Below are 23,939 nucleotides of genomic sequence, written 5' to 3' on the forward strand. Positions count from 1 at the left end.
GGAGTGGAGTAGCATCGATTGGAGTAGAGTAGAGTGGAGTAGAGTTAAGTAGTGTAGAGTGGAGTAGTGTAGAGTAGAGTAGAGTAGTGTAGAATGGAGTAGAATGGAGTAGCATTGATTGGAGTAGAGTGGAGTAGCGTAGAGTGTTGAGTGGAGTAGAGTGGAGTAGAGTGGAGTAGCATTGATTGGAGTAGAGTGGAGTAGTGTGGAGTAGAGTGGAGTAGTGTAGAGTGGAGTAGAGTAACATCGATTGGAGTAGAGTGGAGTAGTTTAGAGTGGAGTAGTGTAGAGTGGAGTAGTTTAGAGTGGAGTAGTGTAGAGTGGAGTGGAGTAGTGTAGAGTAGAGTAGTGTAGAGTGGAATAGAGTGGGGTAGACTGGAGTGGAGTAGCATTGATTGGAGTAGAGTGGAGAAGCGTAGAGTGGAGTAGAGTGGAGTAGCAATGATTAGAGTAGAGTGGAGAAGCGTAGAGTGGAGTAGAGTGGAGTAGCATTGATTGGAGTAGAGTGGAGTGATTTTAGAGTTGATTTTTTTAGAGTGGAGTAGTGTAGAGTGGAGAAGAGTAGAGTAGTGAAGAGTGGAGTAGTGTAGAGTGGAGTAGAGTGGAGTAGTGTAGAGTGGAGTGGAGTAACATCGATTGGAGTAGAGTGGAGTAGTTTAGAGTGGAGTAGTGTAGAGTGGAGTAGTTTAGAGTGGAGTAGTGTAGAGTGGAGTGGAGTAGTGTAGAGTAGAGTAGTGTAGAGTGGAATAGAGTGGGGTAGACTGGAGTGGAGTAGCATTGATTGGAGTAGAGTGGAGAAGCGTAGAGTGGAGTAGAGTGGAGTAGCAATGATTAGAGTAGAGTGGAGAAGCGTAGAGTGGAGTAGAGTGGAGTAGCATTGATTGGAGTAGAGTGGAGTGGTTTTAGAGTTGATTTTTTTAGAGTGGAGTAGTGTAGAGTGGAGTAGAGTAGAGTAGTGAAGAGTGGAGTAGTGTAGAGTGGAGTAGAGTGGAGTAGAGTAGAGTGGAGTGGAGTAGCGTCGATTGGAGTGGAGTGGAGTAGAGTAGAGTGGAGTAGAGTGGAGTAGAGTAGTGTAGAGTGGAGTAGTGTAGAGAGGAGTAAAGTGGAATAGAGTGGAGTAGTGTGGAGTAGAGTGGAGTGGAGTAGCATCGAGTGAAGTAGAGTGGAGTAGTGTAGAGTGGAGTAGTGTAGAGTAGAGTAGAGTAGAGTAGTGTAGAGTGGATGAGAGTGGAGTAGTGTTGAGTGGAATATTGTACAGTGGAGTGGAGTAGAGTGGAGTACAATGGAGTAGCATAGAGTGGAGTAGTGTAGAGTGGAGTAGAGTTGAGTAGTGGAGAGTGGAGTAGAGTGTTGTGTAGAGTGGAGTAGAGTGGAGTGGAGTAGCATCGATTGGAGTAGAGTGGAGTAGTGTAGAGTGGAGTAGAGAGGAGTGGAGTGGAGTAGTGTGGAGTGGAGTAGTGTAGAGTGGAGTAGTGTAGAGTGGAGTGGAGTGGAGAAGAGTGGAGTAGTGTGGAGTAGAGTGGAGTAGTGTAGAGTGGAGTAGAGTGGAGTAGAGTGGAGTGGAGTAGAGTGGAGTAGAGTGGAGTGGAGTAGCATCGATTGGAGTAGAGTGGAGTAGAGTTAAGTAGTGTAGAGTGGAGTAGTGTAGAGTGGAGTAGTGTAGAATGGAGTAGAGTGGAGTAGCATTGATTGGAGTAGAGTGGAGTAGCGTAGAGTGTTGAGTGGAGTAGAGTGGAGTAGAGTGGAGTAGCATTGATTGGAGTAGAGTGGAGTATAGTACAGTGGAGTAGCGTAGAGTGGAGTAGAGTGGAGTAGTGTGGAGTAGAGTGGAGTAGTGAAGAGTGGAGTAGAGTAACATCGATTGGAGTAGAGTGGAGTAGTTTAGAGTGGAGTAGTGTAGAGTGGAGTAGTTTAGAGTAGAGTAGTGTAGAGTGGAGTAGAGTGGAGTAGTGTAGAGTAGAGTAGTGTAGAGTGGAATAGAGTGGGGTAGACTGGAGTGGAGTAGCATTGATTGGAGTAGAGTGGAGAAGCGTAGAGTGGAGTAGAGTGGAGTAGCAATGATTAGAGTAGAGTGGAGAAGCGTAGAGTGGAGTAGAGTGGAGTAGCATTGATTGGAGTAGAGTGGAGTGGTTTTAGAGTTGATTTTTTTAGAGTGGAGTAGTGTAGAGTGGAGTAGAGTAGAGTAGTGAAGAGTGGAGTAGTGTAGAGTGGAGTAGAGTGGAGTAGTGTAGAGTGGAGTGGAGTAGCATCGATTGGAGTAGAGTGGAGTAGAGTAAAGTGGAGTAGCATTGAGAGGAGTAGAGTAGAGAAGAGTGGAGTAGCATTGAGTGGAGTTCATTGGAGTACAGTGGAGTAGCATTTATTTCAGTGGAGTAGAGTAGAGTGGAGTGGAGTGGAGTACAGTGGAGTAGAGTAGAGTAGAGTCGCATAAAATGGAGTAGAGTGGAGTAGAGTGGAGTAGAGTGGAGTGGAGTAGCATTGATTGGAGTGGAGTGGAGTAGCATAGAGCAGAGTGGAGTAAAGTGGAGTAGAGTGGAGTAGAGTAGAGTGGAGTAGTGTAGAGTGGAGTGGAGTAGCATTGATTGGAGTTGAGTGGAGTAGCATAGAGCAGAGTGGAGTAAAGTGGAGTAGAGTAGAGTAGAGTGGAGTGGTTTTAGAGTTGATTTGTGTAGAGTGGAGTAGTGTAGAGTTGAGTAGAGTAGAGTAGTGTAGAGTGGAGTAGTGTAGAGTGGAGTAGAGTAGTGTAGAGTGGAGTGGAGTGGAGTAGCATTGAGAGGAGTAGAGTAGAGTAGAGTGGAGTAGCATTGAGTGGAGTACAGTGGAGTACAGTGGAGTAGCATTTATTGGAGTGGAGTAGAGTAGAGTGGAGTGGAGTGGAGTACAGTGGAGTAGAGTAGAGTGGAGTCGCATAAAATGCAGTAGAGTGGAGTAGAGTGGAGTGGAGTAGCATTGATTGGAGTGGAGTGGAGTAGCATAGAGCAGAGTGGAGTAAAGTAGAGTAGAGTGGAGTAGAGTAGAGTGGAGTAGTGTAGAGTGGAGTAGTTTAGAGTAGAGTAGAGTAGTATAGAGTGGAGTAGTGTAGAGTGGAGTGGAGTAGCATTGATTGGAGTAGAGTGGAGTAGTGTAGAGTGGAGTAGTGTAGAGTGGAGTAGAGTGGAGTAGCATTGATTTGAGTAGAGTGGAGTGCCATAGAGTGGAGTAGCATAGAGTGGAGTAGTGTGGAGTAGAGTGGAGTAGTGTAGAGTGGAGTAGAGTGGAGTTGCATCGATTGAAGTAGAATGGAGTAGTTTAGAGTGGAGTAGTATAGAGTGGAGTAGTTTAGAGTGGAGTAGTGTAGAGTGGAGAAGTGTAGAGTGGAGTAGAGTGGAGTAGTGTAGAGTGGAGTAGAGTGGAGTGGAGTAGCATTGATTGGAGTAAAGTGGAGTTGTGTAGAGTGGAGTAGTGTAGAGTGGAGTAGAGTGGAGTAGATTGGATTAGTGTAGAGTGGAGTAGTGTAGAGTAGAGTAGAGTGGAGTAGTGTAGAGTGGAGTGGTGTAGAGTGGAGTAGAGTGGAGTGGAGTAGCATTGATTTGAGTAGAGTGGAGAAGTGTAGAGTGGAGTAGTGTAGTGTAGAGTGGAGTAGTGTAGAGTGGAGTACAGTGGAGTGGATTAGCATTGATTGGAATAGAGTGGAGTAGAGCGGAGTAGTGTAGAGTGGAGTAGTGTAGAGTGGAGTAGAGTGGAGTAGTGTAGAGTGGAGTAGAGTGGAGTAGTGTAGTGTAGAGTGGAGTATTGTAGAGTGAAGTAGAGTGGAGTGGAGAATCATTGATTGGAGTAGAGTGGAGTAGTGTAGAGTGGAGTAGTGTAGACTGGACTAGAGTGGAGAAGCATTGATTGGAGTAGAGTGGAGTAGCGTAGAGTGTTGGAGGAGAGTGGAGTAGAGAGGATTAGAGTGGAGTAGCATTGATTGGAGTAGAGTAGAGTGGAGTACAGTGGAGTAGCGTAGACTGGAGTAGAGTGGAGTAGTGTGGAGTAGAGTGGAGTAGTGTAGAGTGGAGTAGAGTGGAGTAGCATCAATTGGAGTAGAGTGTAGTAGAGTGGAATAGAGTGGAGTAGTTTAGAGTGGAGTAGTGTAGAGTGGAATAGAGTGGAGTAGACTGGAGAGGAGTAGCATTGATTGGAGTAGAGTGGAGTGGTGTAGAGTGGAGTAGTGTAGAGTGGAGTAGTGTAGAGTGGAGTAGAGCGGAGTAGTATAGAGTGGAGTAGTGTAGAGTGGAGTGGAGTGGAGTAGCAACGAATAGAGTAGAGTGGAGTAGCATTGAGTGGAGTAGAGTGGAGTAGCATTGAGTGGAGTAGAGTGGAGTAGCATTGATTGGAGTGGAGAAGAGTAGAGTAGAGTGGAGTGGAGTAGAGTGGAGTAGACTAGAGTAGAGTAGAGTGGAGTAAAGTGGAGTAGAGTGAAGTAGAATGGAGAAGAGTGGAGTGGGGTAGCATTGTGTGCAGTAGAGTGGAGTATAGTGGAGTAGCATTGGTTGGAGTAGAGTGGAGTAGCGTAGAGTGGAGTAGAGTGGAGTAGAGTGGAATAGCGTAAAATGGAGTAGAGTGGAGTGGAATAGAGTGGAGTATAGTGGAGTGGAGTGGAGTGAAGTAGTGTGGAGGAGCGTGGAGTAGAGTGGAGTAGAGCGGAGTAGCATTGATTGGAGTTGAGTGGAGTAGCATAGAGTAGAGTAGAGTAGAGTAGAGTGGAGTAGCATTGATTGGGGTAAAGTGGAGAAGAGTAGAGTAGAGTGGAGTAGAGTGGAGTAGAGTGGAGAAGAGCAGAGTGGAGTAGTATTGATTGAAGTAGAGTGGAGTAGAGTAGTGTAGAGTGGAGTAGTATAAAGCGGAGTAGAGTGGAGTAGTGTGGAGTAGAGTGGAATGGAGTAGAGTGGAGAAGAGTGGAGTGGAGTGGAATAGTGTAGAGTGGAGTAGTGTAGAGTGAAGTAGAGTGTAGTAGTGTAGATTGGATTAGAGTGGAGTAGTGTAGAGTGGAGCAGTGTAGAGTGTAATAGAGTGGAGTAGTATAGAGTGGAGTAGTGTAGAGTGGAGTAGTGTAGAGTGGAGTAGAGTAGAGTGGAGTAGTGTAGAGTGGAGTAGAATGGAGTAGAGTGGAGTGAAGTAGCATTGATTGGAGTAGAGTGGAGTAGAGTAGAGTAGAGTGGCGTGGAGTAGTGTAGAGTGGAGTAGTGTAGAGTGGAGTACAGTGGAGTAGAGTGGAGTAGTGTGGAGTAGAGTGGAGTGGAGTAGTTTAGAGTGAAGTAGAGTGTAGTAGTGTAGAGTGGATTAGAGTGGAGTAGTGTAGAGTGGAGTAGTGTAGAGTGGAGTAGAGTGGAGTAGTGTAGAGTGGAGTACAGTGGAGTAGAGTGGAGTAGTGTGGAGTAGCATTGAGTGGAGTAGAGTGGAGTAGTATAGAGTGGAGTAGTGTAGAGTGGAGTAGAGTGGAGTAGTGTAGAGTATATTAGAGTGGAGTAGTGTTGAGTGGAGTAGTGTAGAGTGGTGTACAGTGGAGTAGTGTAGAGTGGTGTACAGAGAGGTAGCGTAGAGTGGAGTAGAGTGGAGTAGTGTAGAGTGGAGTAGAGTGGAGTAGAGTGGAGTGGAGTAGCATCGATTGGAGTAGTGTGGAGTAGAGTGGAGTAGTGTAGAGTGGAGTAGAGAGGAGTAGAGTGGAGTAGTGTATAGTGGAGTAGTGTAGAGTGGAGTAGTGTAGAGTGGAGTGGAGTAGAGTGGAGTAGTGTGGAGTAGAGTGGAGTGGAGTATCATCAATTGGAGTAGAGGGTAGTAGAGTGGAGTAGCATAAAATGGAGTAGAGTGGAGTGGAATATAGTGGAGTAGAGTGGAGTGGAGTGGAGTGGAGTAGTGTGGAGTAGCATTGATTGGAGTAGAGTGGAGTAGCGTAGAGTGGAGTAGAGTAGAGTGGAGTAGCATTGATTGAAATAGAGTGGAGAAGAGTAGAGTAGAGTGGAGTAGAGTAGAGTGGAGTAACATCGATTGGAGTAGAGTGGAGTAGTTTAGAGTAGAGTAGTGTAGAGTGGAGTAGTTTAGAGTGGAGTAGTGTAGAGTGGAGTAGAGTGGAGTAGTGTAGAGTAGAGTAGTGTAGAGTGGAATAGAGTGGGGTAGACTGGAGTGGAGTAGCATTGATTGGAGTAGAGTGGAGAAGCGTAGAGTGGAGTAGAGTGGAGTAGGAATGATTAGAGTTGTGTGGAGAAGCGTAGAGTGGAGTAGATTGGAGTAGCATTGATTGGAGTAGAGTGGAGTGGTTTTAGAGTTGATTTGTGTAGAGTGGAGTAGTGTATAGTGGAATAGAGTAGAGTAGTGAAGAGTGGAGTAGTGTAGAGTGGAGTAGAGTGGAGTAGTGTAGAGTGGAGTGGAGTAGCATCGATTGGAGTAGAGTGGAGTAGAGTAAAGTGGAGTCGCATTGAAAGGAGTAGAGTAGAGTAGAGTGGAGTAGCATTGAGTGGAGTACATTGGAGTACAGTGGAGTAGCATTTATTGCAGTGGAGTAGAGTAGAGTGGAGTGGAGTACAGTGGAGTAGAGTAGAGTAGAGTTGCATAAAATGGAGTAGAGTAGAGTAGAGTGGAGTAGAGTGGAGTGGAGTAGCATTGATTGGAGTGGAGTGGAGTAGCATAGAGCAGAGTGGATTAAAGTGGAGTAGAGTGGAGTAGAGTAGAGTGGAGTAGTGTAGAGTGGAGTGGAGTAGCATTGATTGGAGTGGAGTGGAGTAGCATAGAGCAGAGTGGAGTAAAGTGGAGTAGAGTGGAGTAGAGTAGAGTGGAGTGGTTTTAGAGTTGATTTGTGTAGAGTGGAGTAGTGTAGAGTTGAGTAGAGTAGAGTAGTGTAGAGTGGAGTAGTGTAGAGTGGAGTAGAGTGGAGTAGTGTAGAGTGGAGTGGAGTGGAGTAGCATTGAGAGGAGTAGAGTAGAGTAGAGTGGAGTAGCATTGAGTGGAGTACAGTGGAGTACAGTGGAGTAGCATTTATTGGAGTGGAGTAGAGTAGAGTGGAGTGGAGTGGAGTACAGAGGAGTAGAGTAGAGTGGAGTCGCATAAAATGGAGTAGAGTGGAGTAGAGTGGAGTAGAGTGGAGTGGAGTAGCATTGATTGGAGTGGAGTGGAGTAGCATAGAGCAGAGTGGAGTAAAGTGGAGTAGAGTGGAGTAGAGTAGAGTGGAGTAGTATAGAGTGGAGTGGAGTAGCATTGATTGGAGTTGAGTGGAGTAGCATAGAGCAGAGTGGAGTAAAGTGGAGTAGAGTAGAGTAGAGTGGAGTGGTTTTAGAGTTGATTTGTGTAGAGTGGAGTAGTGTAGAGTTGAGTAGAGTAGAGTAGTGTAGAGTGGAGTAGTGTAGAGTGGAGTAGAGTGGAGTAGTGTAGAGTGGAGTGGAGTGGAGTAGCATTGAGAGGAGTAGAGTGGAGTAGCATTGAGTGGAGTACAGTGGAGTACAGTGGAGTAGCATTTATTGGAGTGGAGTAGAGTAGAGTGGAGTGGAGTGGAGTACAGTGGAGTATAGTAGAGTGGAGTCGCATAAAATGCAGTAGAGTGGAGTAGAGTGGAGTGGAGTAGCATTGATTGGAGTGGAGTGGAGTAGCATAGAGCAGAGTGGAGTAAAGTAGAGTAGAGTGGAGTAGAGTAGAGTGGAGTAGTGTAGAGTGGAGTAGTTTAGAGTAGAGTAGAGTAGTATAGAGTGGAGTAGTGTAGAGTGGAGTGGAGTAGCATTGATTGGAGTAGAGTGGAGTAGTGTAGAGTGGAGTAGTGTAGAGTGGAGTAGAGTGGAGTAGCATTGATTTGAGTAGAGTGGAGTGCCATAGAGTGGAGTAGCATAGAGTGGAGTAGTGTGGAGTAGAGTGGAGTAGTGTAGAGTGGAGTAGAGTGGAGTTGCATCGATTGAAGTAGAGTGGAGTAGAGTAGAGTGGAGTAGTTTAGAGTGGAGTAGTATAGAGTGGAGTAGTTTAGAGTGGAGTAGTGTAGAGTGGAGAAGTGTAGAGTGGAGTAGAGTGGAGTAGTGTAGAGTGGAGTAGTGTAGAGTGGAGTAGAATGGAGTGGAGTAGCATTGATTGGAGTAAAGTGGAGTTGTGTAGAGTGGAGTAGTGTAGAGTGGAGTAGAGTGGAGTAGATTGGATTAGTGTAGAGTGGAGTAGTGTAGAGTAGAGTAGAGTGGAGTAGTGTAGAGTGGAGTGGTGTAGAGTGGAGTAGAGTGGAGTGGAGTAGCATTGATTGGAGTAGAGTGGAGAAGTGTAGAGTGGAGTAGTGTAGTGTAGAGTGGAGTAGTGTAGAGTGGAGTACAGTGGAGTGGATTAGCATTGATTGGAGTAGAGTGGAGTAGAGCGGAGTAGTGTAGAGTGGAGTAGTGTAGAGTGGAGTAGAGTGGAGTAGTGTAGAGTGGAGTAGAGTGGAGTAGTGTAGTGTAGAGTGGAGTATTGTAGAGTGAAGTAGAGTGGAGTGGAGAATCATTGATTGGAGTAGAGTGGAGTAGTGTAGAGTGGAGTAGTGTAGACTGGACTAGAGTGGAGAAGCATTGATTGGAGTAGAGTGGAGTAGCGTAGAGTGTTGGAGTAGAGTGGAGTAGAGAGGAGTAGAGTGGAGTAGCATTGATTGGAGTAGAGTAGAGTGGAGTACAGTGGAGTAGCGTAGACTGGAGTAGAGTGGAGTAGTGTGGAGTAGAGTGGAATAGTGTAGAGTGGAGTAGAGTGGAGTAGCATCAATTGGAGTAGAGTGTAGTAGAGTGGAATAGAGTGGAGTAGTTTAGAGTGGAGTAGTGTATAGTGGAATAGAGTGGAGTAGACTTGAGAGGAGTAGCATTGATTGGAGTAGAGTGGAGAAGCGTAGAGTGGAGTAGAGTGGATTAGAGTGGAGTAGCATTGATTGGAGTAGAGTGGAGTGGTGTAGAGTGGAGTAGTGTAGAGTGGAGTAGTGTAGAGTGGAGTAGAGCGGAGTAGTATAGAGTGGAGTAGTGTAGAGTGGAGTGGAGTGGAGTAGCAACGAATAGAGTAGAGTGGAGTAGCATTGAGTGGAGTAGAGTGGAGTAGCATTGAGTGGAGTAGAGTGGAGTAGCATTGATTGGAGTGGAGTAGAGTAGAGTAGAGTGGAGTGGAGTAGAGTGGAGTAGACTAGAGTAGAGTAGAGTGGAGTAAAGTGGAGTAGAGTGAAGTAGAATGGAGAAGAGTGGAGTGGAGTAGCATTGTGTGCAGTAGAGTGGAGTATAGTGGAGTAGCATTGGTTGGAGTAGAGTGGAGTAGCGTAGAGTGGAGTAGAGTGGAGTAGAGTGGAATAGCGTAAAATGGAGTAGAGTGGAGTGGAATAGAGTGGAGTATAGTGGAGTGGAGTGGAGTGAAGTAGTGTGGAGGAGCGTGGAGTAGAGTGGAATAGAGCGGAGTAGCATTGATTGGAGTAGAGTGGAGTAGCATAGAGTAGAGTAGAGTAGAGTAGAGTGGAGTAGCATTGATTGGGGTAAAGTGGAGAAGAGTAGAGTAGAGTGGAGTAGAGTGGAGTAGAGTGGAGAAGAGCAGAGTGGAGTAGTATTGATTGAAGTAGAGTGGAGTAGAGTAGTGTAGAGTGGAGTAGTATAAAGCGGAGTAGAGTGGAGTAGTGTGGAGTAGAGTGGAATGGAGTAGAGTGGAGAAGAGTGGAGTGGAGTGGAATAGTGTAGAGTGGAGTAGTGTAGAGTGAAGTAGAGTGTAGTAGTGTAGATTGGATTAGAGTGGAGTAGTGTAGAGTGGAGTAGTGTAGAGTGTAATAGAGTGGAGTAGTATAGAGTGGAGTAGTGTAGAGTGGAGTAGTGTAGAGTGGAGTAGAGTAGAGTGGAGTAGTGTAGAGTGGAGTAGAATGGAGTAGAGTGGAGTGAAGTAGCATTGATTGGAGTAGAGTGGAGTAGAGTAGAGTAGAGTGGCGTGGAGTAGTGTAGAGTAGAGTAGTGTAGAGTGGAGTACAGTGGAGTAGAGTGGAGTAGTGTGGAGTAGAGTGGAGTGGAGTAGTTTAGAGTGAAGTAGAGTGTAGTAGTGTAGAGTGGATTAGAGTGGAGTAGTGTAGAGTGGAGTAGTGTAGAGTGGAGTAGAGTGGAGTAGTGTAGAGTGGAGTACAGTGGAGTAGAGTGGAGTAGTGTGGAGTAGCATTGAGTGGAGTAGAGTGGAGTAGTATAGAGTGGAGTAGTGTAGAGTGGAGTAGAGTGGAGTAGTGTAGAGTATATTAGAGTGGAGTAGTGTTGAGTGGAGTAGTGTAGAGTGGTGTACAGTGGAGTAGTGTAGAGTGGTGTACAGAGAGGTAGCGTAGAGTGGAGTAGAGTGGAGTAGTGTAGAGTGGAGTAGAGTGGAGTAGAGTGGAGTGGAGTAGCATCGATTGGAGTAGTGTGGAGTAGAGTGGAGTAGTGTAGAGTGGAGTAGAGAGGAGTAGAGTGGAGTAGTGTATAGTGGAGTAGTGTAGAGTGGAGTAGTGTAGAGTGGAGTGGAGTAGAGTGGAGTAGTGTGGAGTAGAGTGGAGTGGAGTATCATCAATTGGAGTAGAGGGTAGTAGAGTGGAGTAGCATAAAATGGAGTAGAGTGGAGTGGAATATAGTGGAGTAGAGTGGAGTGGAGTGGAGTGGAGTAGTGTGGAGTAGCATTGATTGGAGTAGAGTGGAGTAGCGTAGAGTGGAGTAGAGTAGAGTGGAGTAGCATTGATTGAAATAGAGTGGAGAAGAGTAGAGTAGAGTGGAGTAGAGTAGAGTGGAGTAACATCGATTGGAGTAGAGTGGAGTAGTTTAGAGTGGAGTAGTGTAGAGTGGAGTAGTTTAGAGTGGAGTAGTGTAGAGTAGAGTAGAGTGGAGTAGTGTAGAGTAGAGTAGTGTAGAGTGGAATAGAGTGGGGTAGACTGGAGTGGAGAAGCATTGATTGGAGTAGAGTGGAGAAGCGTAGAGTGGAGTAGAGTGGAGTAGCAAGGATTAGAGTTGTGTGGAGAAGCGTAGAGTGGAGTAGAGTGGAGTAGCATTGATTGGAGTAGAGTGGAGTGGTTTTAGAGTTGATTTGTGTAGAGTGGAGTAGTGTATAGTGGAATAGAGTAGAGTAGTGAAGAGTGGAGTAGTGTAGAGTGGAGTAGAGTGGAGTAGTGTAGAGTGGAGTGGAGTAGCATCGATTGGAGTAGAGTGGAGTAGAGTAAAGTGGAGTCGCATTGAAAGCAGTAGAGTAGAGTAGAGTGGAGTACATTGGAGTACAGTGGAGTAGCATTTATTGCAGTGGAGTAGAGTAGAGTGGAGTGGAGTACAGTGGAGTAGAGTAGAGTAGAGTAGAGTTGTATAAAATGGAATAGAGTAGAGTAGAGTGGAGTAGAGTGGAGTGGAGTAGCATTGATTGGAGTGGAGTGGAGTAGCATAGAGCAGAGTGGATTAAAGTGGAGTAGAGTGGAGTAGAGTAGAGTGGAGTAGTGTAGAGTGGAGTGGAGTAGCATTGATTGGAGTGGAGTGGAGTAGCATAGAGCAGAGTGGAGTAAAGTGGAGTAGAGTGGAGTAGAGTAGAGTGGAGTGGTTTTAGAGTTGATTTGTATAGAGTGGAGTAGTGTAGAGTTGAGTAGAGTAGTGTAGAGTGGAGTAGTGTAGAGTGGAGTAGAGTGGAGTAGTGTAGAGTGGAGTGGAGTGGAGTAGCATTGAGAGGAGTAGAGTAGAGTAGAGTGGAGTAGCATTGAGTGGAGTACAGAGGAGTACAGTGGAGTAGCATTTATTGGAGTGGAGTAGAGTAGAGTGGAATGGAGTGGAGTACAGTGGAGTAGAGTAGAGTGGAGTCGCATAAAATGGAGTAGAGTGGAGTAGAGTGGAGTAGAGTGGAGTGGAGTAGCATTGATTGGAGTGGAGTGGAGTAGCATAGAGCAGAGTGGAGTAAAGTAGAGTAGAGTGGAGTAGAGTAGAGTGGAGTAGTGTAGAGTGGATTAGTTTAGAGTGGAGTAGAGTAGAGTAGTATAGAGTGGAGTAGTGTAGAGTGGAGTGGAGTAGCATTGATTGGAGTAGAGTGGAGTAGTGTAGAGTGGAGTAGAGTGGAGTAGCATTGATTTGAGTAGAGTGGAGTAGCATAGAGTGGAGTAGCATAGAGTGGAGTAGTGTGGAGTAGAGTGGAGTAGAGTGGAGTGGAGTAGCATTGATTGGAGTGGAGTGGAGTAGCATAGAGCAGAGTGGAGTAAAGTAGAGTAGAGTGGAGTAGAGTAGAGTGGAGTAGTGTAGAGTGGATTAGTTTAGAGTGGAGTAGAGTAGAGTAGTATAGAGTGGAGTAGTGTAGAGTGGAGTGGAGTAGCATTGATTGGAGTAGAGTGGAGTAGTGTAGAGTGGAGTAGAGTGGAGTAGCATTGATTTGAGTAGAGTGGAGTAGCATAGAGTGGAGTAGCATAGAGTGGAGTAGTGTGGAGTAGAGTGGAGTAGAGTAGAGTGGAGAAGAGTAGAGTAGTGAAGAGTGGAGTAGTGTAGAGTGGAGTAGAGTGGAGTAGTGTAGAGTGGAGTGGAGTAACATCGATTGGAGTAGAGTGGAGTAGTTTAGAGTGGAGTAGTGTAGAGTGGAGTAGTTTAGAGTGGAGTAGTGTAGAGTGGAGTGGAGTAGTGTAGAGTAGAGTAGTGTAGAGTGGAATAGAGTGGGGTAGACTGGAGTGGAGTAGCATTGATTGGAGTAGAGTGGAGAAGCGTAGAGTGGAGTAGAGTGGAGTAGCAATGATTAGAGTAGAGTGGAGAAGCGTAGAGTGGAGTAGAGTGGAGTAGCATTGATTGGAGTAGAGTGGAGTGGTTTTAGAGTTGATTTTTTTAGAGTGGAGTAGTGTAGAGTGGAGTAGAGTAGAGTAGTGAAGAGTGGAGTAGTGTAGAGTGGAGTAGAGTGGAGTAGAGTAGAGTGGAGTGGAGTAGCGTCGATTGGAGTGGAGTGGAGTAGAGTAGAGTGGAGTAGAGTGGAGTAGAGTAGTGTAGAGTGGAGTAGTGTAGAGAGGAGTAAAGTGGAATAGAGTGGAGTAGTGTGGAGTAGAGTGGAGTGGAGTAGCATCGAGTGAAGTAGAGTGGAGTAGTGTAGAGTGGAGTAGTGTAGAGTAGAGTAGAGTAGAGTAGTGTAGAGTGGATGAGAGTGGAGTAGTGTTGAGTGGAATATTGTACAGTGGAGTGGAGTAGAGTGGAGTACAATGGAGTAGCATAGAGTGGAGTAGTGTAGAGTGGAGTAGAGTTGAGTAGTGGAGAGTGGAGTAGAGTGTTGTGTAGAGTGGAGTAGAGTGGAGTGGAGTAGCATCGATTGGAGTAGAGTGGAGTAGTGTAGAGTGGAGTAGAGAGGAGTGGAGTGGAGTAGTGTGGAGTGGAGTAGTGTAGAGTGGAGTAGTGTAGAGTGGAGTGGAGTGGAGAAGAGTGGAGTAGTGTGGAGTAGAGTGGAGTAGTGTAGAGTGGAGTAGAGTGGAGTAGAGTGGAGTGGAGTAGAGTGGAGTAGAGTGGAGTGGAGTAGCATCGATTGGAGTAGAGTGGAGTAGAGTTAAGTAGTGTAGAGTGGAGTAGTGTAGAGTGGAGTAGTGTAGAATGGAGTAGAGTGGAGTAGCATTGATTGGAGTAGAGTGGAGTAGCGTAGAGTGTTGAGTGGAGTAGAGTGGAGTAGAGTGGAGTAGCATTGATTGGAGTAGAGTGGAGTATAGTACAGTGGAGTAGCGTAGAGTGGAGTAGAGTGGAGTAGTGTGGAGTAGAGTGGAGTAGTGAAGAGTGGAGTAGAGTAACATCGATTGGAGTAGAGTGGAGTAGTTTAGAGTGGAGTAGTGTAGAGTGGAGTAGTTTAGAGTAGAGTAGTGTAGAGTGGAGTAGAGTGGAGTAGTGTAGAGTAGAGTAGTGTAGAGTGGAATAGAGTGGGGTAGACTGGAGTGGAGTAGCATTGATTGGAGTAGAGTGGAGAAGCGTAGAGTGGAGTAGAGTGGAGTAGCAATGATTAGAGTAGAGTGGAGAAGCGTAGAGTGGAGTAGAGTGGAGTAGCATTGATTGGAGTAGAGTGGAGTGGTTTTAGAGTTGATTTTTTTAGAGTGGAGTAGTGTAGAGTGGAGTAGAGTAGAGTAGTGAAGAGTGGAGTAGTGTAGAGTGGAGTAGAGTGGAGTAGTGTAGAGTGGAGTGGAGTAGCATCGATTGGAGTAGAGTGGAGTAGAGTAAAGTGGAGTAGCATTGAGAGGAGTAGAGTAGAGAAGAGTGGAGTAGCATTGAGTGGAGTTCATTGGAGTACAGTGGAGTAGCATTTATTGCAGTGGAGTAGAGTAGAGTGGAGTGGAGTGGAGTACAGTGGAGTAGAGTAGAGTAGAGTCGCATAAAATGGAGTAGAGTGGAGTAGAGTGGAGTAGAGTGGAGTGGAGTAGCATTGATTGGAGTGGAGTGGAGTAGCATAGAGCAGAGTGGAGTAAAGTGGAGTAGAGTGGAGTAGAGTAGAGTGGAGTAGTGTAGAGTGGAGTGGAGTAGCATTGATTGGAGTTGAGTGGAGTAGCATAGAGCAGAGTGGAGTAAAGTGGAGTAGAGTAGAGTAGAGTGGAGTGGTTTTAGAGTTGATTTGTGTAGAGTGGAGTAGTGTAGAGTTGAGTAGAGTAGAGTAGTGTAGAGTGGAGTAGTGTAGAGTGGAGTAGAGTAGTGTAGAGTGGAGTGGAGTGGAGTAGCATTGAGAGGAGTAGAGTAGAGTAGAGTGGAGTAGCATTGAGTGGAGTACAGTGGAGTACAGTGGAGTAGCATTTATTGGAGTGGAGTAGAGTAGAGTGGAGTGGAGTGGAGTACAGTGGAGTAGAGTAGAGTGGAGTCGCATAAAATGCAGTAGAGTGGAGTAGAGTGGAGTGGAGTAGCATTGATTGGAGTGGAGTGGAGTAGCATAGAGCAGAGTGGAGTAAAGTAGAGTAGAGTGGAGTAGAGTAGAGTGGAGTAGTGTAGAGTGGAGTAGTTTAGAGTAGAGTAGAGTAGTATAGAGTGGAGTAGTGTAGAGTGGAGTGGAGTAGCATTGATTGGAGTAGAGTGGAGTAGTGTAGAGTGGAGTAGTGTAGAGTGGAGTAGAGTGGAGTAGCATTGATTTGAGTAGAGTGGAGTGCCATAGAGTGGAGTAGCATAGAGTGGAGTAGTGTGGAGTAGAGTGGAGTAGTGTAGAGTGGAGTAGAGTGGAGTTGCATCGATTGAAGTAGAATGGAGTAGTTTAGAGTGGAGTAGTATAGAGTGGAGTAGTTTAGAGTGGAGTAGTGTAGAGTGGAGAAGTGTAGAGTGGAGTAGAGTGGAGTAGTGTAGAGTGGAGTAGAGTGGAGTGGAGTAGCATTGATTGGAGTAAAGTGGAGTTGTGTAGAGTGGAGTAGTGTAGAGTGGAGTAGAGTGGAGTAGATTGGATTAGTGTAGAGTGGAGTAGTGTAGAGTAGAGTAGAGTGGAGTAGTGTAGAGTGGAGTGGTGTAGAGTGGAGTAGAGTGGAGTGGAGTAGCATTGATTTGAGTAGAGTGGAGAAGTGTAGAGTGGAGTAGTGTAGTGTAGAGTGGAGTAGTGTAGAGTGGAGTACAGTGGAGTGGATTAGCATTGATTGGAATAGAGTGGAGTAGAGCGGAGTAGTGTAGAGTGGAGTAGTGTAGAGTGGAGTAGAGTGGAGTAGTGTAGAGTGGAGTAGAGTGGAGTAGTGTAGTGTAGAGTGGAGTATTGTAGAGTGAAGTAGAGTGGAGTGGAGAATCATTGATTGGAGTAGAGTGGAGTAGTGTAGAGTGGAGTAGTGTAGACTGGACTAGAGTGGAGAAGCATTGATTGGAGTAGAGTGGAGTAGCGTAGAGTGTTGGAGGAGAGTGGAGTAGAGAGGATTAGAGTGGAGTAGCATTGATTGGAGTAGAGTAGAGTGGAGTACAGTGGAGTAGCGTAGACTGGAGTAGAGTGGAGTAGTGTGGAGTAGAGTGGAGTAGTGTAGAGTGGAGTAGAGTGGAGTAGCATCAATTGGAGTAGAGTGTAGTAGAGTGGAATAGAGTGGAGTAGTTTAGAGTGGAGTAGTGTAGAGTGGAATAGAGTGGAGTAGACTGGAGAGGAGTAGCATTGATTGGAGTAGAGTGGAGTGGTGTAGAGTGGAGTAGTGTAGAGTGGAGTAGTGTAGAGTGGAGTAGAGCGGAGTAGTATAGAGTGGAGTAGTGTAGAGTGGAGTGGAGTGGAGTAGCAACGAATAGAGTAGAGTGGAGTAGCATTGAGTGGAGTAGAGTGGAGTAGCATTGAGTGGAGTAGAGTGGAGTAGCATTGATTGGAGTGGAGAAGAGTAGAGTAGAGTGGAGTGGAGTAGAGTGGAGTAGACTAGAGTAGAGTAGAGTGGAGTAAAGTGGAGTAGAGTGAAGTAGAATGGAGAAGAGTGGAGTGGAGTAGCATTGTGTGCAGTAGAGTGGAGTATAGTGGAGTAGCATTGGTTGGAGTAGAGTGGAGTAGCGTAGAGTGGAGTAGAGTGGAGTAGAGTGGAATAGCGTAAAATGGAGTAGAGTGGAGTGGAATAGAGTGGAGTATAGTGGAGTGGAGTGGAGTGAAGTAGTGTGGAGGAGCGTGGAGTAGAGTGGAGTAGAGCGGAGTAGCATTGATTGGAGTTGAGTGGAGTAGCATAGAGTAGAGTAGAGTAGAGTAGAGTGGAGTAGCATTGATTGGGGTAAAGTGGAGAAGAGTAGAGTAGAGTGGAGTAGAGTGGAGTAGAGTGGAGAAGAGCAGAGTGGAGTAGTATTGATTGAAGTAGAGTGGAGTAGAGTAGTGTAGAGTGGAGTAGTATAAAGCGGAGTAGAGTGGAGTAGTGTGGAGTAGAGTGGAATGGAGTAGAGTGGAGAAGAGTGGAGTGGAGTGGAATAGTGTAGAGTGGAGTAGTGTAGAGTGAAGTAGAGTGTAGTAGTGTAGATTGGATTAGAGTGGAGTAGTGTAGAGTGGAGCAGTGTAGAGTGTAATAGAGTGGAGTAGTATAGAGTGGAGTAGTGTAGAGTGGAGTAGTGTAGAGTGGAGTAGAGTAGAGTGGAGTAGTGTAGAGTGGAGTAGAATGGAGTAGAGTGGAGTGAAGTAGCATTGATTGGAGTAGAGTGGAGTAGAGTAGAGTAGAGTGGCGTGGAGTAGTGTAGAGTGGAGTAGTGTAGAGTGGAGTACAGTGGAGTAGAGTGGAGTAGTGTGGAGTAGAGTGGAGTGGAGTAGTTTAGAGTGAAGTAGAGTGTAGTAGTGTAGAGTGGATTAGAGTGGAGTAGTGTAGAGTGGAGTAGTGTAGAGTGGAGTAGAGTGGAGTAGTGTAGAGTGGAGTACAGTGGAGTAGAGTGGAGTAGTGTGGAGTAGCATTGAGTGGAGTAGAGTGGAGTAGTATAGAGTGGAGTAGTGTAGAGTGGAGTAGAGTGGAGTAGTGTAGAGTATATTAGAGTGGAGTAGTGTTGAGTGGAGTAGTGTAGAGTGGTGTACAGTGGAGTAGTGTAGAGTGGTGTACAGAGAGGTAGCGTAGAGTGGAGTAGAGTGGAGTAGTGTAGAGTGGAGTAGAGTGGAGTAGAGTGGAGTGGAGTAGCATCGATTGGAGTAGTGTGGAGTAGAGTGGAGTAGTGTAGAGTGGAGTAGAGAGGAGTAGAGTGGAGTAGTGTATAGTGGAGTAGTGTAGAGTGGAGTAGTGTAGAGTGGAGTGGAGTAGAGTGGAGTAGTGTGGAGTAGAGTGGAGTGGAGTATCATCAATTGGAGTAGAGGGTAGTAGAGTGGAGTAGCATAAAATGGAGTAGAGTGGAGTGGAATATAGTGGAGTAGAGTGGAGTGGAGTGGAGTAGTGTGGAGTAGCATTGATTGGAGTAGAGTGGAGTAGCGTAGAGTGGAGTAGAGTAGAGTGGAGTAGCATTGATTGAAATAGAGTGGAGAAGAGTAGAGTAGAGTGGAGTAGAGTAGAGTGGAGTAACATCGATTGGAGTAGAGTGGAGTAGTTTAGAGTAGAGTAGTGTAGAGTGGAGTAGTTTAGAGTGGAGTAGTGTAGAGTGGAGTAGAGTGGAGTAGTGTAGAGTAGAGTAGTGTAGAGTGGAATAGAGTGGGGTAGACTGGAGTGGAGTAGCATTGATTGGAGTAGAGTGGAGAAGCGTAGAGTGGAGTAGAGTGGAGTAGGAATGATTAGAGTTGTGTGGAGAAGCGTAGAGTGGAGTAGATTGGAGTAGCATTGATTGGAGTAGAGTGGAGTGGTTTTAGAGTTGATTTGTGTAGAGTGGAGTAGTGTATAGTGGAATAGAGTAGAGTAGTGAAGAGTGGAGTAGTGTAGAGTGGAGTAGAGTGGAGTAGTGTAGAGTGGAGTGGAGTAGCATCGATTGGAGTAGAGTGGAGTATCGTAAAGTGGAGTCGCATTGAAAGGAGTAGAGTAGAGTAGAGTGGAGTAGCATTGAGTGGAGTACATTGGAGTACAGTGGAGTAGCATTTATTGCAGTGGAGTAGAGTAGAGTGGAGTGGAGTACAGTGGAGTAGAGTAGAGTAGAGTTGCATAAAATGGAGTAGAGTAGAGTAGAGTGGAGTAGAGTGGAGTGGAGTAGCATTGATTGGAGTGGAGTGGAGTAGCATAGAGCAGAGTGGATTAAAGTGGAGTAGAGTGGAGTAGAGTAGAGTGGAGTAGTGTAGAGTGGAGTGGAGTAGCATTGATTGGAGTGGAGTGGAGTAGCATAGAGCAGAGTGGAGTAAAGTGGAGTAGAGTGGAGTAGAGTAGAGTGGAGTGGTTTTAGAGTTGATTTGTGTAGAGTGGAGTAGTGTAGAGTTGAGTAGAGTAGAGTAGTGTAGAGTGGAGTAGTGTAGAGTGGAGTAGAGTGGAGTAGTGTAGAGTGGAGTGGAGTGGAGTAGCATTGAGAGGAGTAGAGTAGAGTAGAGTGGAGTAGCATTGAGTGGAGTACAGTGGAGTACAGTGGAGTAGCATTTATTGGAGTGGAGTAGAGTAGAGTGGAGTGGAGTGGAGTACAGAGGAGTAGAGTAGAGTGGAGTCGCATAAAATGGAGTAGAGTGGAGTAGAGTGGAGTAGAGTGGAGTGGAGTAGCATTGATTGGAGTGGAGTGGAGTAGCATAGAGCAGAGTGGAGTAAAGTGGAGTAGAGTGGAGTAGAGTAGAGTGGAGTAGTATAGAGTGGAGTGGAGTAGCATTGATTGGAGTTGAGTGGAGTAGCATAGAGCAGAGTGGAGTAAAGTGGAGTAGAGTAGAGTAGAGTGGAGTGGTTTTAGAGTTGATTTGTGTAGAGTGGAGTAGTGTAGAGTTGAGTAGAGTAGAGTAGTGTAGAGTGGAGTAGTGTAGAGTGGAGTAGAGTGGAGTAGTGTAGAGTGGAGTGGAGTGGAGTAGCATTGAGAGGAGTAGAGTGGAGTAGCATTGAGTGGAGTACAGTGGAGTACAGTGGAGTAGCATTTATTGGAGTGGAGTAGAGTAGAGTGGAGTGGAGTGGAGTACAGTGGAGTATAGTAGAGTGGAGTCGCATAAAATGCAGTAGAGTGGAGTAGAGTGGAGTGGAGTAGCATTGATTGGAGTGGAGTGGAGTAGCATAGAGCAGAGTGGAGTAAAGTAGAGTAGAGTGGAGTAGAGTAGAGTGGAGTAGTGTAGAGTGGAGTAGTTTAGAGTAGAGTAGAGTAGTATAGAGTGGAGTAGTGTAGAGTGGAGTGGAGTAGCATTGATTGGAGTAGAGTGGAGTAGTGTAGAGTGGAGTAGTGTAGAGTGGAGTAGAGTGGAGTAGCATTGATTTGAGTAGAGTGGAGTGCCATAGAGTGGAGTAGCATAGAGTGGAGTAGTGTGGAGTAGAGTGGAGTAGTGTAGAGTGGAGTAGAGTGGAGTTGCATCGATTGAAGTAGAGTGGAGTAGAGTAGAGTGGAGTAGTTTAGAGTGGAGTAGTATAGAGTGGAGTAGTTTAGAGTGGAGTAGTGTAGAGTGGAGAAGTGTAGAGTGGAGTAGAGTGGAGTAGTGTAGAGTGGAGTAGTGTAGAGTGGAGTAGAATGGAGTGGAGTAGCATTGATTGGAGTAAAGTGGAGTTGTGTAGAGTGGAGTAGTGTAGAGTGGAGTAGAGTGGAGTAGATTGGATTAGTGTAGAGTGGAGTAGTGTAGAGTAGAGTAGAGTGGAGTAGTGTAGAGTGGAGTGGTGTAGAGTGGAGTAGAGTGGAGTGGAGTAGCATTGATTGGAGTAGAGTGGAGAAGTGTAGAGTGGAGTAGTGTAGTGTAGAGTGGAGTAGTGTAGAGTGGAGTACAGTGGAGTGGATTAGCATTGATTGGAGTAGAGTGGAGTAGAGCGGAGTAGTGTAGAGTGGAGTAGTGTAGAGTGGAGTAGAGTGGAGTAGTGTAGAGTGGAGTAGAGTGGAGTAGTGTAGTGTAGAGTGGAGTATTGTAGAGTGAAGTAGAGTGGAGTGGAGAATCATTGATTGGAGTAGAGTGGAGTAGTGTAGAGTGGAGTAGTGTAGACTGGACTAGAGTGGAGAAGCATTGATTGGAGTAGAGTGGAGTAGCGTAGAGTGTTGGAGTAGAGTGGAGTAGAGAGGAGTAGAGTGGAGTAGCATTGATTGGAGTAGAGTAGAGTGGAGTACAGTGGAGTAGCGTAGACTGGAGTAGAGTGGAGTAGTGTGGAGTAGAGTGGAATAGTGTAGAGTGGAGTAGAGTGGAGTAGCATCAATTGGAGTAGAGTGTAGTAGAGTGGAATAGAGTGGAGTAGTTTAGAGTGGAGTAGTGTATAGTGGAATAGAGTGGAGTAGACTTGAGAGGAGTAGCATTGATTGGAGTAGAGTGGAGAAGCGTAGAGTGGAGTAGAGTGGATTAGAGTGGAGTAGCATTGATTGGAGTAGAGTGGAGTGGTGTAGAGTGGAGTAGTGTAGAGTGGAGTAGTGTAGAGTGGAGTAGAGCGGAGTAGTATAGAGTGGAGTAGTGTAGAGTGGAGTGGAGTGGAGTAGCAACGAATAGAGTAGAGTGGAGTAGCATTGAGTGGAGTAGAGTGGAGTAGCATTGAGTGGAGTAGAGTGGAGTAGCATTGATTGGAGTGGAGTAGAGTAGAGTAGAGTGGAGTGGAGTAGAGTGGAGTAGACTAGAGTAGAGTAGAGTGGAGTAAAGTGGAGTAGAGTGAAGTAGAATGGAGAAGAGTGGAGTGGAGTAGCATTGTGTGCAGTAGAGTGGAGTATAGTGGAGTAGCATTGGTTGGAGTAGAGTGGAGTAGCGTAGAGTGGAGTAGAGTGGAGTAGAGTGGAATAGCGTAAAATGGAGTAGAGTGGAGTGGAATAGAGTGGAGTATAGTGGAGTGGAGTGGAGTGAAGTAGTGTGGAGGAGCGTGGAGTAGAGTGGAGTAGAGCGGAGTAGCATTGATTGGAGTAGAGTGGAGTAGCATAGAGTAGAGTAGAGTAGAGTAGAGTGGAGTAGCATTGATTGGGGTAAAGTGGAGAAGAGTAGAGTAGAGTGGAGTAGAGTGGAGTAGAGTGGAGAAGAGCAGAGTGGAGTAGTATTGATTGAAGTAGAGTGGAGTAGAGTAGTGTAGAGTGGAGTAGTATAAAGCGGAGTAGAGTGGAGTAGTGTGGAGTAGAGTGGAATGGAGTAGAGTGGAGAAGAGTGGAGTGGAGTGGAATAGTGTAGAGTGGAGTAGTGTAGAGTGAAGTAGAGTGTAGTAGTGTAGATTGGATTAGAGTGGAGTAGTGTAGAGTGGAGTAGTGTAGAGTGTAATAGAGTGGAGTAGTATAGAGTGGAGTAGTGTAGAGTGGAGTAGTGTAGAGTGGAGTAGAGTAGAGTGGAGTAGTGTAGAGTGGAGTAGAATGGAGTAGAGTGGAGTGAAGTAGCATTGATTGGAGTAGAGTGGAGTAGAGTAGAGTAGAGTGGCGTGGAGTAGTGTAGAGTAGAGTAGTGTAGAGTGGAGTACAGTGGAGTAGAGTGGAGTAGTGTGGAGTAGAGTGGAGTGGAGTAGTTTAGAGTGAAGTAGAGTGTAGTAGTGTAGAGTGGATTAGAGTGGAGTAGTGTAGAGTGGAGTAGTGTAGAGTGGAGTAGAGTGGAGTAGTGTAGAGTGGAGTACAGTGGAGTAGAGTGGAGTAGTGTGGAGTAGCATTGAGTGGAGTAGAGTGGAGTAGTATAGAGTGGAGTAGTGTAGAGTGGAGTAGAGTGGAGTAGTGTAGAGTATATTAGAGTGGAGTAGTGTTGAGTGGAGTAGTGTAGAGTGGTGTACAGTGGAGTAGTGTAGAGTGGTGTACAGAGAGGTAGCGTAGAGTGGAGTAGAGTGGAGTAGTGTAGAGTGGAGTAGAGTGGAGTAGAGTGGAGTGGAGTAGCATCGATTGGAGTAGTGTGGAGTAGAGTGGAGTAGTGTAGAGTGGAGTAGAGAGGAGTAGAGTGGAGTAGTGTATAGTGGAGTAGTGTAGAGTGGAGTAGTGTAGAGTGGAGTGGAGTAGAGTGGAGTAGTGTGGAGTAGAGTGGAGTGGAGTATCATCAATTGGAGTAGAGGGTAGTAGAGTGGAGTAGCATAAAATGGAGTAGAGTGGAGTGGAATATAGTGGAGTAGAGTGGAGTGGAGTGGAGTGGAGTAGTGTGGAGTAGCATTGATTGGAGTAGAGTGGAGTAGCGTAGAGTGGAGTAGAGTAGAGTGGAGTAGCATTGATTGAAATAGAGTGGAGAAGAGTAGAGTAGAGTGGAGTAGAGTAGAGTGGAGTAACATCGATTGGAGTAGAGTGGAGTAGTTTAGAGTGGAGTAGTGTAGAGTGGAGTAGTTTAGAGTGGAGTAGTGTAGAGTGGAGTAGAGTGGAGTAGTGTAGAGTAGAGTAGTGTAGAGTGGAATAGAGTGGGGTAGACTGGAGTGGAGAAGCATTGATTGGAGTAGAGTGGAGAAGCGTAGAGTGGAGTAGAGTGGAGTAGCAAGGATTAGAGTTGTGTGGAGAAGCGTAGAGTGGAGTAGAGTGGAGTAGCATTGATTGGAGTAGAGTGGAGTGGTTTTAGAGTTGATTTGTGTAGAGTGGAGTAGTGTATAGTGGAATAGAGTAGAGTAGTGAAGAGTGGAGTAGTGTAGAGTGGAGTAGAGTGGAGTAGTGTAGAGTGGAGTGGAGTAGCATCGATTGGAGTAGAGTGGAGTAGAGTAAAGTGGAGTCGCATTGAAAGCAGTAGAGTAGAGTAGAGTGGAGTACATTGGAGTACAGTGGAGTAGCATTTATTGCAGTGGAGTAGAGTAGAGTGGAGTGGAGTACAGTGGAGTAGAGTAGAGTAGAGTAGAGTTGTATAAAATGGAATAGAGTAGAGTAGAGTGGAGTAGAGTGGAGTGGAGTAGCATTGATTGGAGTGGAGTGGAGTAGCATAGAGCAGAGTGGATTAAAGTGGAGTAGAGTGGAGTAGAGTAGAGTGGAGTAGTGTAGAGTGGAGTGGAGTAGCATTGATTGGAGTGGAGTGGAGTAGCATAGAGCAGAGTGGAGTAAAGTGGAGTAGAGTGGAGTAGAGTAGAGTGGAGTGGTTTTAGAGTTGATTTGTATAGAGTGGAGTAGTGTAGAGTTGAGTAGAGTAGTGTAGAGTGGAGTAGTGTAGAGTGGAGTAGAGTGGAGTAGTGTAGAGTGGAGTGGAGTGGAGTAGCATTGAGAGGAGTAGAGTAGAGTAGAGTGGAGTAGCATTGAGTGGAGTACAGAGGAGTACAGTGGAGTAGCATTTATTGGAGTGGAGTAGAGTAGAGTGGAATGGAGTGGAGTACAGTGGAGTAGAGTAGAGTGGAGTCGCATAAAATGGAGTAGAGTGGAGTAGAGTGGAGTAGAGTGGAGTGGAGTAGCATTGATTGGAGTGGAGTGGAGTAGCATAGAGCAGAGTGGAGTAAAGTAGAGTAGAGTGGAGTAGAGTAGAGTGGAGTAGTGTAGAGTGGATTAGTTTAGAGTGGAGTAGAGTAGAGTAGTATAGAGTGGAGTAGTGTAGAGTGGAGTGGAGTAGCATTGATTGGAGTAGAGTGGAGTAGTGTAGAGTGGAGTAGAGTGGAGTAGCATTGATTTGAGTAGAGTGGAGTAGCATAGAGTGGAGTAGCATAGAGTGGAGTAGTGTGGAGTAGAGTGGAGTAGAGTAGAGTGGAGTAGAGT

This window comes from Triturus cristatus, chromosome 1_1, assembly GCF_964204655.1.
Source record: "Triturus cristatus chromosome 1_1, aTriCri1.1, whole genome shotgun sequence".
NCBI classification, from domain to species: Eukaryota; Metazoa; Chordata; class Amphibia; order Caudata; family Salamandridae; genus Triturus; species Triturus cristatus.